The following is a 17,243-nucleotide window of genomic DNA, read 5'->3' as shown; positions in this document are numbered from 1 at the left end:
ATCAAACTCAGACACAGTACTTGTACCCTAATTAATTGAATTGATCTCCTTATGTAACTGATAGATCCTCATTCGATTGACTTTATCAAACCTCTCTTTCAAGTCTTCCTGGACTTAAAAGGCATTCGAAGCATATACAATTTCACTAAGAAGTGAAGGTGTGACTGAATTCATGATCCATGAAAGAACCAGTGCATTGCAAGTCTCCAGTTTTCGTGATGCTCGTCACGTACTGAATCTTTTTTGCAAGCACCTGTAACGAAACCTAATTTTCTCTTCGCCTATAATGCTATTTTCATTTATCTTCTCCATATGCCATAATTTTCATATCCTTTTAGTTGAACAGGAATAAGAACAGTGCCAGGAGTATCAGATAGATGTACATACAAGGGGTGATTATGATCAATTCGCTCCGCCATTGATGAAAATTCAATACAGAGAATAGAAGAAGAACATAGAAGAAAGAAAGAAAATAAGAGACCTAACAGATCCCCTACTCTGATACCATGTTGAGAAAGCTTGCAATCTTCTTCAATGGAAGTTGCAGCTATGGAGAATCAAGAAAGAAGAAGAACTGAAAGCAAAACAGAAAGTGCATTTACTAAATTTCATTTGCTCTTAGCCTTTACATTGTATGTACTAATACGTATATATACAGATTACAATGAGATATTCTACTATCTCTAACTAACTTCTGACTCTCTAACTAACTTCTGACACAATTAACTAACTAACAAAATGACTAACAATCTTACTTGGCAGCTTTCTTCACATTCTAGAACCTTCATCTTCACAAAGTTCTACGATTTTGCTATGCAGAAAGTTTTTTGTGTGCCTAAATCTGCTCAACTGTGGATGCAATAAACACGTTTTGAAACAGTGGATGCAGTAAATAAACTATGTTAGTGTTTTTTTTTTTTTTTGCAATTTTGAAAATGAAAAGTAAGGTTTAGGAATAAAAATTATGTCTTTAGTAGTAAATAGCTTTTTTATCTATTCATTTATCTATAAAAAGAACTACTTCTTACTAATTTAGACTACAAACTTTGTCACTATATTTATATAAATAAAATAATAACTAAAAATCAAATCATTTTATTGAGTTATACGTTTGAGTTATAAGATAAAATTTAAAAAAATATATTATTAAATTCTTCGAAATGATTATTCTGATATTGTTTATTTTGAGTGGACAAAGAAGAATATTGTTTTATGGAAATCCTCGAGTTAATATCTCAAATAATCATTCAACTTTGAGAAATTATCCGGTAAAGTCATTGAACTTCATTTTGTAACACTTAAATCAATCAACCTAGACTTTTCTATCAATAAAATTACTCAACTAAATTTATTATTTAAAAAAATTAACATAGCAAAATAATTTGTTTTAATGCTATGAATATGAACTCTACAAACAAAAAAAGATTAAAGAAAAATCATCCAAAAAAATTCAAATTCAAGGAAAATTTTAATTAGTGAAAATTATATGATGGTGTTACTATACATTCAAAAATTATAAAATATATCACAATGGATGTTTTCTACAAAAAAAAAAAAGACCTGTAAAAATTGGTCTTACAAATAATTGGCTTAATGACAACAATGTTAAATTTTAGCAATATAAAAACAATGATGTCTTATGAAAAGATTGTTAGTCATTAAGTCAAGGATAATATCATAAAGAATAACATCATTTAAATTGTAAATACATAATCAAAATTATAATATTATTTCACGGATTAAGTTTATTCATAAACTTTTTTTAATGAGTTTTCTTTAATTTTATTTATTTGTGGAATCTGTATTTATATGGCATAAAAATAATCTATTTTGTTATGTCAATTTTTTTAAATAATAATTATAATTGAGTGATTTTATTGATATAAGAATTTAAGATGAGTGATTTTATTGATACAATATAAAATTTATTGATTTATAAAACAAATTCTTAGAGTTGAGTGACCTTTTGAGTTATTTACTCAGAAATCCTCAAATATATCACATAAACATTGATAGGATAACTTATACAATAAAATATTAATTTAAAAACATAAAACTAAAAACACATACATCTAACTTCAAAAGATGAAGAGCATACACTAAAGAGCATGTTAGTTTTAGATGAATTAGAGTGTCCATTAGAAATGACATCTAATGAGTAATAGCTTGCCAGTGTTTCACTTACTTCACTTGCGTTCACTTACTTCACTTGCGTGCAGATAGGCAGCGCATCAGTCGATTCGGTTTAATTTATTAATTTTTCGATTTTCAAATATGTTAAATCAATAACAAACTAATAAAATCAATTTTGTTCCTTAACGGTTTTTTTCTGATCTAACCAATAAGAAAATATTTATAAAACAAATTTTTGACCTCTCTAATAAATTTGACAGGACAAGACAATAATGTGACTTTCCAAAAGCTCATGAAATAGAAACAATAATAACAAACATGAAATGAACTCTACAAGTATAAACCAAAGAGAAATTAAGAGGAATATGATTCTTTCTTTTGATTTTGACGATTTGTATAATGTAGGTTGTGAACTCAATGTCACATCGAAGAATGAGTTGATGATCAAATGACAAAGGCAATTTTTTATGTTAGTGAAAAAAACTTACAAGATAATAAAATTGCAAGATTACAATTGAAAATAAAATGAAGAAAGTAATCTCTTCAGGCTGAGGCGCGGATATCTCGCTCTCTTTAAGGAGATTCAAGCCCACTGCAGTAAATGTTTTCACCGGTCCAGCAGTAGTCCTCTTTTACTTGTCCCCTCCAGCATACAACAGCCTTCATAAAGTATAACTCAACAACTCTGGACAAGAGTTGAGTCCAAAGCTCCACAAAAAAGAACACCTCCCTTCAACTAATAAGAACTCTCTTTTAGACTAACTCTTTGACTCTTTGTTTTCTCTTGTGTTTTGTGTGTCTCTCAAACCAAATGAAAACTACCACTATTTATACTACAAGAAATCTTCCTAGCAATGAATAGAAAGATAATGGAGGTAGTAAATAGTGATGATAATGCCTTAGGAGTTTCATAGGTTACAATGGGAGTTACATAGGTTACAATGGGAGTTACATAGGTTACATATGTTACAAAGAGTAATGGAGGAATTAAGAATGAAATACATTGATGGATAACCAATGCTAATGGATGATGTAGAAATCATCCATTCCAATGTTCATTCTTATAACTCCAAAATAAAGCAATTTAATATGTTAAATATTAATATTAAAATGCTAATAACCTAACAATCCCCCACTCATTTTAATATTTAGATAAGATAGTATACCAATTGAAGGAAGACTTCTATGCATAATGAAGGTGTGCTCGCATTGAACCTCCACTTAGTGAAACAGTAACTTTTACTCCAGAGTCGTAGTGGTCTCAGACTTGAACTATGACTGCTTAAGGGAAATAAAATATCACTGCTCACACATAATAATCAAGGTGTTAACATGAGCTTTAACAACCAGCACGTTATGGCCATGTGCTATCCCGGTTTCATGAGTGCATTTGATAATAAGCCTCATTCTCATAGGAAGCGACCTACTTCCACACATCACATAGGTGAAATCTGTCGAGAGTGCTCCTATAAGATTAACACTCCACCCATACGGGCTACAGATATTCATTAAGAGTTTTATTAACTCAACCTTCACAAACTACAGGAAATAATTCACTCACATCATAGGGAGGGAAAAAATAGTGCATTTTTCACAACAAGTCAACATATGATTAGTTTTTCCCTTTGAATCTGGTTATAGGATCTCTAGTCCTCAGGTTGGGTTTCCTCATATATGACTCAAGGATTTGTAGGCTTCAATCCCATCCCTCTCGATGTTCTCCAGACGTTTTATCTTGTTAAGACCTTCGTAAGAGGATCTGCAAGATTATCACAAGATTTGACATAATCAACATTAATGGTACCATTTGTCAAATACGATCTTACATTACTGTGTTCCCTCCTTATAGGTCTGGATTTACCGTTGTAATAACGGTTTTGAACTCTACCAATTGCAGCGGTGCTATCACAATGAATTAAAATAGGAGGAATTGGTTTTTCAAAATAAGGAATTTGAAACAATAAATCTCTTAACCAATTCGCTTCCTCACTAGCTGAAGCTAAAGCAATTAGTTCAGCCTCCATTATAGAGTTACCAATTATAGTTTGCTTTTCTGATCTCCAACAAACAGCACCACCACCTAAAGTAAAGACATAACCAGTTGTAGAACAGGAATCACCTGACAAAGTGTTTCAATCCGCATCACAAAAGCCTGCAAGTACAGCAGGATATTTTTATAGAACAAACCACAATTTTTCGTTTCAATTAAATATCTCATAACTCTTGTTATAGCATGCCAATGTTCATTACCCGGCTTGTTTGTAAACCTGTCAAGTACTCCTACTGCATATGCAATATCAGGCCTAGTGCAATCAGTCACATACCTGAAACTTCCGATTATACTAGCATATTCCATTTGATTTATTACATTATTTTCACTTTCAACAGGAAATAAGTGAACACTTGAATCAAAAGGAGTAGCAACATGCTTGCAATCATGAAAGTTATATTTTTTCAAAATTTTCTCAACATAATGTGACTGGTCAAGTAAAATCCTCTCACATGTTCTTGTTATTTTTATTCCAAGAATAAAATTTGTCTCACCAAGATCTTTCATATCAAAATGGCTTCTAAGAACATTTTTAGCTTCATCAATAACATTCATGTTAGAGCCAAAGATCAACAAATCATCAACATATAGGCAAATAATCACATGAGAATTATTCCAAGACTTATGATATATGCACTTACCACACTCATTTGTTTTATAACCATTTTCAATCATGCATGAATCAAACTTTTCATGCCATTGCTTTGGTGCCTGTTTCAAGCCATATAGGGATTTAGTAAGTTTACATACTTTGTTTTCTTGGCCTGCTTCAACAAAACACTTGGGTTGGTTCATATAAATTTCTTCATTTAGGTCTCCATTTAGAAAAGCAGTTTTTACATCCATTTGATGAATTTGCAAATCAAAAATTGCAGTCATAGCAACTAAAAGTCTAATGGATGTAATTCTTGTTACCGGAGAGAAAGTATCAAAAAATTCTAGGCCTTCTAGTTTTTTAAAACCTTTTACAACTAGCCTAGCCTTGTATTTATCAATAGAACCATCCGGTTTCAAATTTTTCCTTAAGACCCATTTGCAACCAATTGTTTTACAACCCGGTGGTAAATCAACTAACTTCCAAGTTTTATTAGAAATTAGAGATTCCATCTCATCATGTACAGCCTCTTTTCAAAAAATAGAATCATGTGAAGATAATGCTTCTTTCAAAGTTAGAGGGTCATTTTCATCATTAAACAAATAAAAATCAGGATCAAAATCTTTTTCTACTCTTGCTCTTTTACTTCTTAACTCAAAATCAACAACATATTTATTTTTTATAGTTGAAGTAGAAGAACTAGGTAGTGACAAAATATTTTGTTCAATCCTTTGACCCCCACTATTTTTAGTATCAAAAGGAAATTTATTTTCATGAAAAATAGCATCACCAGATTCTATTACAATATTATCTTCAAGATTAAAAAATCTATAGGTTGTACTATTTGAAGCATAACCAAGAAAAGCACAAGTAGTAACTTTCTTACCCAACTTTGTAATCTTGGGATCCATTAGCCTCACAAAGGTTAGACAACCCCAAACTCTTAGATAACCCAAATTCGGCTTGTAACCTTTCCACAATTCAAAAGGTGTCAATTTAGACTTTTTAGGAGGCACACGATTCAACACATAACAAGCAGTTAAGATAGCTTTACCCCAAAAATTTAAAGGTGCATGTGACTCAATTAACATGGCATTAGTCAATTCAACCAAAGTTCTGTTTTTCCTTTCTGCTACTCCATTAGACGAAGGAGAGAAAGGAGGATTAGTTTCATGAATTATTCCCAATGATCTAACAAAAGAATTAAACTCATTTGATTCATATTCACGGCCTCTATCACTTCTAATTCTTTTTATTTTTCTTCCAAACTTATTTTCAACCTCATTGAGATAAGTTTTGAAATTTTCAAAAGCATCACTTTTATTTTTCATCAAGTAAACATATGTAAACTTAGAAAAATCATCAATGAAAGTGATAAAATATCTATTACCTCCACGAGTTAGAATTCCACCAAGTTCACAAATATCAGTATGAACTAATTCTAACAAATCAGTTTTTCTTTCAACTTGAAAATGAGGTCTTTTAGTGATCTTGGCTTTACTACAAGCCTCACACTTTTCAAAATTCTTTTTAACCATTGGGATTAATTCTAAACTACTCATGATTTCAACATAACGATCATTAATATGACACAAACAAGCATGCCAAAAATTAGTAGAAGAAAGCATATAAACAGAAGTAGAAGTTTTATTCATTTCAACATTCAACTTAAACATCCCATCACATGCATACCCCTTCCCCACAAAAATACCTTTCTTCACTATTACATATTGATCAGATTAAATAATCTGTTTAAAGTCTGCTTTATTAAGAAGAAAACTAGACATCAAATTTTTTCTCATAGAAGGAGTATAAAGTACATCTTTCAATGTTAATATCCTTCCAGAAGTAAAACACAATTCAACATCTCCCTTTCCAAGCACTTGAGTAGTGTGAGCATCACCAAGCATGATGGTTTTGGGCTCCTCAAAAAAATGAGTATATTTTTTAAACCAGTCTTTGTCATAACAGACATGATGGTCTACACCAGAATCAGCCCACCATCCATCAATATTCTCAACCATATTTATGTCGGTAATCACCGCCACAAAAGGTTCTTCGGTAACGTTTGCCTGAGGGTTAGGACTACGTTTCCAAAATCTGCAAAATCGAACAATATGCCCACTTTTGCCACAAGCAAATCATGGTCCCTTTTCTTGAACTAGTTGATTTTGTGCTTGGTGATTTTAACCATTATTTTTCTTGAATTTTTTCTTCTAAGGCTTTAAAGAAGTATTTTTGTGAGTTTCAGGATTAGCATTATTTGAAGTAATTAAATTTACCTTCGATGTGATGTTGTTCTCTTCTGTTTGTAAAAGTGCATCTTGGCCTCTTGCTTCTTCTTCCATGCGGATTTTCATTATCAAGGTTTCAAGAGAGGTTTCCTTTTGTTTGTGGCGCATAGTTTTTTGAAATTCCTTCCATGAAGGTGGAAGTTTATCCACTATGCCACAAACAATAAGGTTATCTCCAATTTTAACCTCTTCGGACCTAAGCTCTCCAACAATCATGATGAAGTCTTGAACTTGATCTACCACTGATTTGTTGTCCACCATTTGAAAACGAAAAAATCTACTAGCTGCATATTTTTTCGCTCCAGCCTCTTCGCTATCATACTTACTCTGCAATGCCTTCCAAATTTTCTTTGCACTAGAGTCAATTCTATCATAATAATCATAAAATTTATCAGATAAACAATTAAGAAGATAATACCGATACTTATAGGAATCACCATCATACTTTTCCACTTTCTCTAGATGAGAAATAGTTTCATCATCATTCATAGTGGTGATGTCTTCTTTATTTGGATTCTTCTCGGTTAAAACGTAAGAAACATTGAGAAGACTTAAGTAGAAAAATACTTTACCCTTTCATCTCTTGAAATGGTTACCATTGAACCGAAATGGCTTGTTAAGATCTCCCATCTTGACATCCGAGGTTTTTTCAATTGTAGCCATCATTGAATCTCCTTAAAATTGTTAGTGAAAAAAACTTACAAGATAATAAAATTGCAAGATTACAATTGAAAATAAAATGAAGAAAGTAATCTCTTCACGCTGAGGCGCGGATATCTCGCTCTCTTTAAGGAGATTCAAGCCCACTGCAGCAAATGTTTTCACCGGTCCAGCAGTAGTCCTCTTTGACTTGTCCCCTCCAGGATACAACAGCCTTCACAAAGTATAACTTAACAACTCTGGACAAGAGTTGAGTCCAAAGCTCCACAAAAAAGAACAACTCCCTTCAACTAATAAAAACTCTCTTTTAGACTAACTCTTTCGTTCTTTGTTTTCTCTTGTGTTTTGTGTGTCTCTCAAACCAAATGAAAACTACCACTATTTATACTACAAGAAGTCTTCCTAGCAATGAATATGAAGATAATGGAGGTAGTAAATAGTGAGGATAATGGCCTTAGGAGTTTCATAGGTTACAATGGGAGTTACATAGGTTACAACGGGAGTTACATAGGTTACATATGTTACAAAGAGTAATGGAGGAATTAAGACTGAAATACATTGATGGATAACCAATGCTAATGGATGATGTAGAAGTCATCCATTCCAATGTTCATTCTTGTAACTCCAAAATAAAGCAATTTAATATGTTAAATATTAATATTAAAATGCTAATAGCCTAACATTTTATGATATTGAGATTAGTATTTTACGAATATGTAATATTTTGAAGTAGTAAATTACTATAAACTCAACTCCTAATGGGTTATCGATTTACCCAATAATTCAACATTGAAAATCAATATCGAATCGTTAATCCGATGACTTTTTTTTTTTATAAAAAACCATTAAGAACTGTTAACCCCTACAGGCAAAGGCAGACCGATATTGATCTGTGAGGGTGCACCCGGTAACCTTTTGAAACAATTAATATATACTCATAGATACCTTAAGTAAGGACTATATATAACATTGTGCACTTTATTAACCATAATTTAACTTAACTGAGTTGGTTGGTGCTGCTACTATAACCCACTACGTCATTGGTTCGATTTCAACTTGGGAACTATTTTATTTTTTCTATTTTTGTCTTCAATAACCAAAATGGAGTCCAGCATAGGCTCTAATAGTTTCTCTATTTTTGCCTTCAATAACCCAAATCGAGTCCAGCATAGGCACTATTTTTTTTTCCTATTTTTTCCTTCAATAACCCAAAAAAAATAAAAGATAGTGGTGCAACCCCAATCTTCAAATCCTTGGTTGCTTGTACCTGCGTGTATTGCTTGAATCCAGTCCGATGAGGATCATCTTATTGCCCCTTTCTTCTATAGTCCCCTAGCTCTTGATTTGATGATAGAGATATACGTCCACCTTCCTTTGAACAAAATAATCAATGTTGAGATGACCATTGATAGAGACAACAGGAGTGTTTTTGCTTTTATGAAAAAATAAACTCAGAGTAGCCTTGTCTAACATAATAGTCCAGTTGAGGTGTCTTTGAGTTACGAGTTTCCCGTAATAGGCTCACGATAGTTCCCATTAAAAGCTCCAAAAAGTTGCTTTGGAACTCAAACTATACATGGGTAACCGATGCCTGTAAGGATACGATCTCAAATGTCAAACGCAGGGTGGTCTAACTCCAAAATCACTTGCATTTGTACTTCAAACTACTTACTAAATGTGACGGAAGAATGCTTAGGTAACACATACAACAAAAGATGATTGGGAGTAATCAGCTTCTCAGGTATTACAACAACCTTGCTTCTGATCTCCAGGTGACAATTCAATGCTTCTTCTGTTATGATCTCACTAGGAATTAGAACTGGAATACTAGGTGGATATGGATATATAAGCTCTCCATAAATTTCACCGAGGCTATCTCTTATGAATATGTCATATGAAGCAGAAGTAGATGCTTACTCTTTGAAAGAGCTTCCATCACAATTCGAAGCTCAATTTAGATAAATTGCAATGGTCAGTCATTTCGTGCATGAATGTTAAAATGTTCACACATTGAAAAAGGATTGACATCATGTGATACATTTCATAGTATCGGGACAAAGTTACCGCTTTGGTGCAATGACAAGCTGGGTGTGATTTCTGGAGTATAGCATTGCACGTGTTATGTGATATTTTACACTAGATTTTCACAGCTGCTATCTCAAAACTGAGTGCAATTAAGCACTGATATTAACACAAGCTTCTTCTTTTTTTATTAGAAAGGAGTAAATAGCATATATGAAAAAGTTTATAGGGGCATAAGTTGTGGCGGTGACACTGCAGAAACAACCAAACTAGCAGATGATGTATGTACGACCTGCCTATCCGAACTAGTATTAAACATTAACCTACTGGAGTGGGACACAGCCCGCACTCTTCTATAATACAACTCCCCATTCTTGTCATCCCGCAAATATCCGTCAAGGCTGCTGGAGAGTTCCAAAACAGCATAGTGTTATTATCCACAGAAGTAGTAGTAGTTACGGCGACAGCAACAAAACCAGGTTGACTTGAAGAGCACCAACTCACTAATGCTGAATTTAGCAAAGATAATAAATCAGTGATATAAAATCCAAAACAGGCGATTATAAGATAATGTTCTTAAGGCTGCTGACAATTGCATTTGAAAGAAATTAAGAAAATGACTCCTTCAAAAGGATCCACATAATCATGACAGAGTAGTTCTGCGAGTATGATGAAGTTAGCAAGTAACATCTACTTCATCTGTAGAATTTTAATCATGATATTTACAATAACTATGGATCAGGTTTCATGCAAGGATACTTACAGTCATTGGCTAGTCAGCTCCGAATAGTGTTGGCAAGTAGTTGTTTATGATGCAAGAGGGCACTGCGAGCTGAAAGATCAAGTGCATAGGTTGTTGTCATATTTCTAGCCTGCTGCTACTTCTATTCAGACATAGTTCATGAGCGGTGTTTTTGCATTTCTAGTAAGAACAGAGAAATAATAATTTAGTTTTTCTATGTAAGAATCTTGGCATATCAGAATCAAACTTTCTGAACCTATTTGTAACTAGACCTTAGGATATTAGAATATATCGACTAAAGTTTAAATTTAAATCATATGCATGAATAATCCACTGAACAATCTCTATGTAAAGCATAAAAAGATTTACCATTAGAATACCCATAATAGACTCACAAACTTAAGTACTGAACGTCAAACTAAAGCATAGTAAACACAACTCTAGCAACTATTACAAATTCAAAAACATGAAAAGCACTAAAAGTTGTCCACAAAGAAAACATTAAGCATTTGATTGGTGATTTGCATTGTTATCAGCTGATGAGCCTCTTACATCCACAGGTGGAACAAGTTCTGTCTCCTCTGTATCAACATGCTGAAAAAACAAAATAATGGTATCAAATACAACTCACTCTAGTAGAATTTCTGCAAAGATCCTATCCCGAGCCTTCAGAAATGCACAATTTTACAAGGTTGATTGGGGAGTATATAACTACCAAAGCAGAAAACTATTTTGTTCAAATAATAAGTCTACTGGCCTTACTAAAAAAGAGACACGACAAATAATTATTGTATCATGACATATTCCAGCCATAATGCAGTTCTAGTACTAAATATCTTTCCTTAGGCTTTCAATCATGTTCTTGTACCATTCTAATGTTAGAAATTATGTTATTAAATGTATGGCTTTGTACAGAGGTTAAAATAAAAAAACATTCGCATGTTTGAACCGGCTATCCATAAGTCAATCAAGAGAAACAGAGAGGATCTGAGCTATCAGGAGACTAAACAATTATAGCCACCTTAACACAATCATGAACAATTATAGCCACCTTAACACAATCATGAACTACGTTCATACTTCGATCTGATCAATCAAACCTGGGAATGAAATTTCATTTACTTTCAGGCAATTCAGGCAGAAATCACATAGAAGTACAATATAACTAAACTGATCAAAACTGATTGTAATAGAAGTAGTACAAAGAATATTTATTTCTTACCGGTGGTTGAGGAGCTAATTCTTCAGGAATCCCTCCTTCCTTAGATATCATGTAATTATTCAACACATTCTAGGTTTCTTCAAGTTTGGACTCCAAATGCGCAACCTTTTGATGCAAATATGAATAGGTTACAGATGGTTCACCATAGCTAGATGAAGAAATGCTCAGCTCGCTAGGTCGTCGCTTTGTATTCAAGAATGTGTTTGATGGAGCTGCTCCCATACCCATACATCTTACCCTCCCAGAGTTTTCTGCCCCAAATATCTTACCAACAATATCTTCTTGGGAAACTTCAGACTCATTAGTGTTACAATGAGTCTATGTGACTCAATTTCCTAAGATCATATCGATATCAATAGCAAAAATAAAATAGTAATAGATGCAAAATATTGTCCAATAACAATGAAATTGATATTCAAATAATGCATCGATTCCATACTAACCCCTATAGTTTGAGCCTTAGCATTCACAAATGATCCGTTCTTTCTCTTATGAGTTTCAATAAACATTTTTCCGCGACTATGAACTTTACCAGTTTCCAGAAACTAAGAAAGAAATGTATTATAGATACTATGCAAAAACTAGTTTAGTTAAACACAAATCAGAACTATTAAGTTAAATGCCATGCCATCTCATGACGTCTTCTCGAGTTAGCCTTTGAACCACCAGTGTGTGGAATTTTTTGCTTCCTCTGGATTTCCTTATTTCTTCTGAAAATCTCCTATTCACACAAACAGCGACAACTCAAAATGTTCATCTTTATATAATTATGATGAAACAAAACATATTAACATAATAAGAATCTTACCATTGTTGATGGTGTCAGATGGTAAGCAACAAAACTAGCCCATTGATCTTTATTTATACCAGATGGCATATTACTAGTGATCTCATTTTTGCTTCTTGCAGGGTCAAATATTCATTCTACAATCTCTGCCTATGTGTAGCCCACTTTTTTGAAATACTACTATTGCAGTATGCAATGGGCTCACATACCCGAAAAAGAAATCGAGGCTTTAAATAAAAAATATATATTAGTTTTCTCATGTATTCTTAAATCATCCGAAAAGTGTATATAGATATATGTTAAGAACACTTGTAACTTCAATATTGTTTAAAAGCAGTCTTCCATGTACTTCTCAAGCATCCCTGATTGCCCTGACCATCTCTCAAAACTAATCAAGAACAAATTACAATCAATTGCCAATGATCCACAATATCCAGCGAGTAGTCCCTGTGCATCACCATATGCTGAGTTGTATGCGTCAAAGTCCACAATGATGCGCTCCATTAATATGCTTGATAGCTTTTTCTGAATATTTAACAAGAAAATAAGTTACTTAACCAAAAAAGAAAAAAAGATGCTCGTAAGTTGAACCAAAAATAGAATTGGAGATTTTTCTTGCTACAGGGCAATTGGAGCTTGTTCTTGCTGCGGGAGAATTGGAGTTTGTCTTGTTGTGGGACTCCATCAGCTTGTGAAGGATATGTTGAAGCAACTGGGAGGTCTTGTGCCACTGGAGTAGTTGATGATGAAGCATGTCCATTAGTTGACTTTAGTGGATTCTTAGAACGTTTAATCTTTGGCATGACTGCATATTCATGAAGAACAGAGAGGTGAATCAAATATGAATTTCTGAGAATACGCAGCAAGAATAAGTTCTGAGAATACGCAGCAAGAACAAGTTATGAGAATGCGGAGCAACTAATATCATGAAATTGACAAAAGGAATCTTCTTCATATCACTTGAATACTCAGAAAATCAAAAAATTACGCGATGTCACAGTATCAATAAAGCTTGGCAGTAAAAACAAAATCCCAACATAAAGCAAAAAAACGTGTACCATCAATCATATTGATGAAAACAAAATGTAAACTTAGAAGAAATTTCATTGAAGTAAAATAAAACTGACCTGATGCTCATCTGATTTTATCTCTCCAAAATGGATTATAGCGAATTTATAGCTCTTTAAAGGAAAGTTCCCTCACCGAGAAAAGTGAAGAACAGGGGAAAGTGGAAAGATTGAGTGGAAGGTAGGAAGATGGAGGGAAAGCTTCAGATGATGGAAATATGGAGAGAATAAATGAGTGACTAGGTTAAAAGAGAGGGAAATAAAAAACCCTACCTAAATTTTGTTTTAGCTTTTTCCTCTCTTTAATTTTTGTCTTCACTATTATTTAAATAGCAAAACATTTAAAAATAGTCATGTAGTTCCCATTTCATTTTTATGAAAGTTAAAAGAAAATTATTTATACTTAACATATCTTAATGTTTATCAAAAAAAGATTTTTTTTCTAATATTTTATCAATGCAATGCTTAACTATTCTTTTATTTAAATTATAATTTGTCACGACCCAAATCCAAGCCGTGACTGACACCCACACTTACCCTCCTGTGTGAGCGAACCAACCAAATCTAAACCTTAACATTTCAATGTACTATCAACATAAAGTAATGCGGAAGACTTAAACTCATTAATAAAAACCAATTCAATAACTATTATTTTCCAAAATCTGGAAGTCATCATCACAAGAACATCTACTCCAAATTACTAAATCTAAGAGTTTCTAAGAAGCTAAAAATACATAAAAGCTAGTCCATGCCGGAACTTCAAGGCATCAAGACATGAAGAGGAAGATCCAGTCCAAGCTAGAAGCGTTAGCTCACCCTGATATCCGGAGTAATGAAGAATGGCTAGAGTTACTGTTGAGTCGAAGATGACAGCACGTTTGCTGCACTCCACAAATAAACAAGAAGAAAACATAAAAGTAGGGGTCAGTACAAAACACGGGTACTGAGTAGATATCATCGGCCAACTCAAAATAGAAATCAATATATACCAAGTAATATCATAAAATCAACTATGATACTCAACATGTAGCAACAGCAAGTACTATATCATAATCAATTACCGTCAAGTTCACACATGAGGACTCAAGCCTCAATACCATACTCATTTGGGAATTATGTTCATTAGATTGAGTATATTAACATCTTTCAAGATTCATTATCTTTATTTCTTTTGAGTCGGTACGTGACACTCCGCTCCCTCATATTCATTAGTCCTCTTGTGTCGGTACGTGACTCTCCGATCCCCTACATCTACGTGTCGGTTCGTGACACCTGATCCCCTAAATCTACGTGTCGGTTCGTGACACCCGATCCCCTAAATCTACATGTCGGTTCGTGACACCCGATCCCCTAAATCTACGTGTCGATTCGTGACACCCGATCCCCTAAATCTACGTGTCGGTTCGTGACATCCGATTCCCTAAATCTACGTGTCGGTTCGTGACACCCGATCCCCTAATCTCCTTCTATCAATTCATCAAGCCTTCTTTCTTACCAAGGCATCATCAATCTCATTATTTTAGTTCATCACGCCTTCTTTTATACCAAGGCCTCATCATTAACAAAGAGATTAGGATTTTGCAAGATTTGGGATTCAATAACTTCATCATGCTTATATAATCATAATTATATAATTACATTCATGCGAGCATACAATTAGGCACATAGCAGGGTTTACAATATTATCAATACATATCATTCGCTATTAAGAGTTTACTACGAATATCGTAAGAGAAACCATAACCTACCTCCACCGAAGACTAGTGATCAAGCAAGAATTTCCCAAAGCCTTGTGTTTTTCCTCTTCGTTCGTCTCTCTCTATCGATTCTCCTTCTCTCTCTTTCTGTTCCTTTTTTTTCTTATTCAAACCCTCTTTCTTTTATCCTAATTAGTTTATAATTAAGAATGAAAGATGGCAATAATAACCCACTAATTTACTCAAGGTTACCTCTTTTAACCCCAAGTAATTAGACTTATTAACATAAACCCTCTAACTTTATAATTGAAGTAGGAATAGTCCAAAACGTCCCTTAAAACATGTAAAGAAATCTGACCCAGACTGGGATTATGCAGCCTGTGACGGGCCGTCGTGCCTGCGACGGTCCGTCCTGCAGGTCGTCGCAAGGTTCAGAGACTCAATTTCCACCAAGGAGTCTTTGACGGTCCGTCACGCCCGTGACGGTCCGTCCTGTCATTCCGTTACGAAGTTCAGAGAGTCGATTTTCAGTACCCAATTTCAGAATTTCTAAGTGTTTTGAAACGAGACCCCTCGACGGTCCGTCGTGCCCATGACGGTCCGTCGTGGGTTCCGTCGTCTCAGCCTGTTTTTCCAGAAATAAAATCTGCTGCTCAAAACGACTAAACAGGTTGTTACAATAGATACCAATTTGCCCATCGTTCCTCCCTGAACGATCACAAGAAGGAAAACAAGGGCGAAAAGGAGTACCTGAATCTTTAAACAGGTGTGGGTATCTTTCTCGCATATCAGCCTCTTTCTCCCAAGTGGCTTCTTCGACTGGTCGATTCTTCCATTGAACTTTGATGGATGCAATCTTCCTTGATCTCAACTTGCGAATTTCTCTATCTAAAATAGCAACAGGCTCCTCCTCATAAGACAAATTCTCATCAAGCAAAACGGAATCCCAACGGATGATGTAGTTTCCATCCCCATGGTATCTTTTCAACATCGACACATGGAATTCCGGATGTACTCCGGACAGCCCTGGAGGCAAGGCTAACTCATAAGCGACCTCCCCTACTCGCTTAAGTACTTCTAAGGGACCAATGTACCTTGGTCTTAGCTTGCCTCTTTTACCAAAACGCATTACCCCTTTCATGGGTGAAACCTTCAGCAAGACTTGTTCACCCTCCATGAACTCCAAGTCTGTAACCTTTCGATCTGCATATTCTTTTTGCCTACTTTACGCCACTAGAAGCTTTTCTTGAATAGATTTCACTTTCTCTATCGAATCCCTCAAAAGATCAGTACCCCAAGGTCTAACCTCGAATGCATCAAACCAACCAATGGGGGACCTACATCTCCTACCATACAATGCTTCAAATGGAGCCATATCAATGCTTGAGTGATTGCTATTATTATATGAAAACGCCGCTAAGGGTAAGAAGTTATCCCAATGGCCACCAAATTCTATCACACACGCACGAAGCATATCCTCCAACACTTGAATTGTTCGCTCAGACTGACCATCGGTCTGAGGATGGAACGCGGTACTAAGGTCCAACCTAGTACCCAATTCCGCATGCAATGTTTTCCAAAAGTTAGAAGTAAACTGCGTACCTCTATCTGATATGATGGATAGTGGAACCCCATGCAATCGAACGATTTCTGAGATATAGATCTTGGCTAACTTCTCAGCATTGTAAGTCACCTTAACCGGAATGAAATGAGCAGACTTAGTTAACCTGTCAACAATCACCCAAATAGAGTCATACTTACCCATCGTCTTTGGAAGACCAACCATGAAGTCCATTGCGATTCTCTCCCATTTCCATTCTGGAATGGGCATTCTCTGAAGTGTTCCTCCAGGCCTTTGGTGTTCATACTTTACTTGTTGACAGTTTGGACATTTGGACATAAAATCCACAATATCACGCTTCATTCTACTCCACCAAAAGTGTTGCTTTAGGTCACGGTACATCTTAGTTGCAC

At 34.5% G+C, this 17,243-nt stretch overlaps 2 long non-coding RNA genes across 2 annotated transcripts; both read right to left on the bottom strand.

Annotated features, from left to right (window-relative positions):
• Nucleotides 1-9,919: 9,919 nt before the first annotated feature.
• LOC138339063 (uncharacterized) lies at nucleotides 9,920-11,961 on the bottom strand. The gene is made up of 4 exons (XR_011212091.1): nucleotides 11,719-11,961; nucleotides 11,049-11,090; nucleotides 10,518-10,676; nucleotides 9,920-10,263 (listed from the first exon to the last, which is right to left on the bottom strand). It is a non-coding gene; the product is annotated as an uncharacterized lncRNA (long non-coding RNA).
• A 144-nt stretch (nucleotides 11,962-12,105) lies between these two features.
• LOC104649697 (uncharacterized) lies at nucleotides 12,106-13,871 on the bottom strand. The gene is made up of 4 exons (XR_743609.4): nucleotides 13,633-13,871; nucleotides 13,128-13,310; nucleotides 12,527-13,030; nucleotides 12,106-12,439 (listed from the first exon to the last, which is right to left on the bottom strand). It is a non-coding gene; the product is annotated as an uncharacterized lncRNA (long non-coding RNA).
• Between the last annotated feature and the right edge of the window lie 3,372 nt (nucleotides 13,872-17,243).

The sequence above is a fragment of the Solanum lycopersicum genome, chromosome 10 (assembly GCF_036512215.1).
Source record: "Solanum lycopersicum chromosome 10, SLM_r2.1".
Classification (NCBI taxonomy): domain Eukaryota; kingdom Viridiplantae; phylum Streptophyta; class Magnoliopsida; order Solanales; family Solanaceae; genus Solanum; species Solanum lycopersicum.
This window is presented reverse-complemented; position numbering and strand designations above follow the sequence as displayed.